This window comes from Haliotis asinina, chromosome 8 (assembly GCF_037392515.1).
Source record: "Haliotis asinina isolate JCU_RB_2024 chromosome 8, JCU_Hal_asi_v2, whole genome shotgun sequence".
Lineage (NCBI taxonomy): Eukaryota > Metazoa > Mollusca > Gastropoda > Lepetellida > Haliotidae > Haliotis > Haliotis asinina.
The window spans coordinates 50,759,935-50,763,353 of record NC_090287.1 but is presented as its reverse complement, the minus strand read 5'-3'; positions in this window follow the sequence as shown (position 1 = coordinate 50,763,353).

Sequence of the window (3,419 nt, the reverse complement as noted above, 5' to 3'; positions counted from 1 at the left end):
AATTTTTAAATTTAGAAGCATGATTAACATTGGACGCCGGTTTCGCAATCACCTCACACAAGCTACTACAATATAAACATTGCTAAACATGGAGGTGTATAATGTAACTCATTGGTAGTCAGTCACATACATACACTGATCTGCAAATAAACTGCTGACCCATTCTTCTTATGCCATATGCCTGACACATGTTCACATGAGTACAGTCGTGCATTTACCAAAATGTTAACGATTGTCTGGCTTTAGAGCATCGGTTCCACTTAGGATGCGCGCGCATAGGTACGCCGTTGAAGCATCAAGTATTTGTTGATATACCAGATCGCACAATTTTTAAGAAACATAAATAAAAATGTTAGGCACTATGCAAACCTGTTTGGTTTGTGTGCATACGATATCTGCTGATAAACTAGTTTAGTGTTCAGATGTAGTAAATGCAGCTCACTTACCGCAAGGAAGCAAAATCCGGTAAGCTGGCAGGAAGGAAACAGGCTGTTTCCAAGCTAGCACGAGAGCTATAGCCTTGACCGTACACGGGACTAAAATACACGAACTCCACCCAATTGTACGGTGTTCGAAGTGTTGTTTCTCGAATTGGGCCGCCTCAGTGCAAAATTACCTTCACACCCACACGCTCGCACGCACGCACACACGCACGCACGCACGCACGCACGCACGCATCGTTTTGATGTGAATAACGTATATGTCTCTGTCTGTTATGTTGCTGGATTGGTTCATCATACATGTTGCAATCAGATTGTGTACTTTTCAGTCATTTAGTGAAATGATTCAGATTAATGATTTCAGCCATTTCGCATCGTTTTGTGTATAACAACAATCAATATAACTCAGTCATTTCTTGAAATTTCCCATAATAATTTAATCTACAGTAGTGGATCACAATTTCAACATCAGTTATTGTCCGTAACTGTTAAAACTATCGTGGCAGCGACTAGTACACTTCATCTTGGCTCTGAGCAGCCACACCTCTCGACCCACTGTCCACCACAGATAGATGGGATGAAATTCCTTGAAATGACTGAAGTATATTGATTGTTGTTACACAAAACGATGTGAAATGGCTGACCTTAATCATTTTACGAAATGACTGAAATTTTTAGTCATTTCATGAAATGACTGATTTCACAATCTGACTGTAACAGATACAAGTCACCGTTGACACACTAGACAAGTTTGACGAGTTCTCTTGGGTGGATTGTGAGTCACTTGATCCAAAGTATTAATTAAGCAAGTCAGTGTAGAGTACCACACAGACTAGATTTTATGAAATCGGATCCGTTTGTTAATATTCACAGCAAACCTGTATCTGGTTTCTGTAATTTGTCCATAGCATTCTTGCTGACATGCCTTTAACTGAATAATTTGTTTATTATTTAACGCCATACGCATCGATTTTTCAATTAGATGACGGTGACCAGTGACTAATCTACACCATGCAGGTTTACTGTGACACTTTGTCTACTATGGCAGGTAATGGGCTGAGGGGTATCCTAGTGGTTGAAACTTCGCTCGTCGCACCGAAGACCCTGGTTCGATTCCCTCATGGTTTGCCCACTTCGATCTCTTGTCCCCGCCATAGTATTGCAGGAATACGGATAGAAGAGGCGTATAACTGAAATACCCACTCGTCGTGGCAGGTACACTGAAAACATGTTGGATGTTTTAAATATAACATGTCAACCTAGGATTGGGCGGACAGAGGTAGTGTTACCGGCTGGTTCTGACCCTATCGCAGACGTCGAGTCAGCTGATCCCCAACATGTTCACTGCACATAGCTAGTGAATAACTGGAAAAACAGCATGAGTTATATATGTTGGTATTGCAGCTGTGTAGTCCAGGGCTGCGAAATATAACCTGTTTACCGGTATTTACCGGTTCAGACATGAAAACAATACGCACATACGTATGTATTGCGACACGCTGACAGATAGAAAACGGTATTTTGACTTGCACTCGTAAAACTTCGCAACACTCAGAAATCTTTGGACATTTCCTTGTTTCATTTGTGCCAAATATTATTGACTTTTTTTATTTGTTTTCATGATTAAACGTTCTAATTAAAGCCTAATCAAACATACTAGTGATTTTGCTATGTTTTCGCTTCGTAAATGAAGCACTCTCTCGAATATAAGTAGTGTTTTGTTTGAAAATATTTCTTGCAACATATGGCAATACACATCGCAGTTCATTCTTCCACATCGCATTATATTTCAGTATGAAAATTCTCTGCAGTATCCGCCCCAAGTATAGTCATTGCACTACATGTGCCTGTGTGAGTGTGTGCATTTGTGGCTGTTTATACTGGTCTGAAGTTCCGCTAGCCGCTTTACGAGTGCTAACCAAGTACCATGCATACCATACAGTGCAACATGGATAGGGCACTTGAAGCTGACTGAGCCTGTCGTCCCGTTTTTATCCATTTATAGCCGGCGAAATATCATGCAGAAACGAGTTACATCTGTACGTAGGCCTATTTTGGTATGGCGCGGCTTGGCGATCAAACCAACGCTTAGAATCAAAGATACTGCTCAGGTATAGCGATCAGTGCAGTCTACATGTTCAAGGTCATTATCATCAATATGATACTAATACTTTTCGCTTTTTTTTCCTACTCTATTTTGATCTTTCGGATCACCTTTAGAATACAGCACCACCACTTCTCGCGAGGACTTTAGGGTTAGGTTAACTTAGCCTAACTTAACCCTAACCTAGCCCTAACCCGAACCTTAACCTAGCCCTGATCACCTACAATTACGTAAAAGAGTATTCTAAGATGCTTCGGCGAAAGATCAAAGGCGCCGACAATATTTTATCAGACGATAATGTGCACTTTTGTATTACGTCACAATGTGTTGACGTCACTGCGCCATTCCAGTCTGCCCCTTCGCAATCGAACTTTTTTGCATTACGTCACAACGTAACCGACGTCACGATGGATGTCAGCTGCCATCGCCTCGTACAGCCTTACACAGTAAACTGCTTCGTCGCATCCCGTTTATTGGTTTGCAGTTGCACCACACAGCCAACATCACTGCGGAAACATTACGTTTATGTTTTCCGAAGGATAAAATGTCTCATGGTTCGACTCAAAATTTTAGAGAGACACGTTAATGTTTGCAATGTTTACATTCCCACAATGCAATCGTGGAATGTCGCATGACTAGTCAGCTTCAGCTGAATGTACTGATCTAAACTTGGTCGTTGGTAGTAGAAATGAGACGGTCATATTACCTTGCATAGTTTAAGAGAATCACAGATGTAATTAAAATGATCTAGAGAAGATATTTTACCCGAACATAACCGTCATCAAACTGTTCATCATTTGTCTTAACGTAGGGGACTGACACGTCAAACGAACAGCGCGTGAGTTAGCCCTGTGCGAGGATTCTTAATTCTTAAT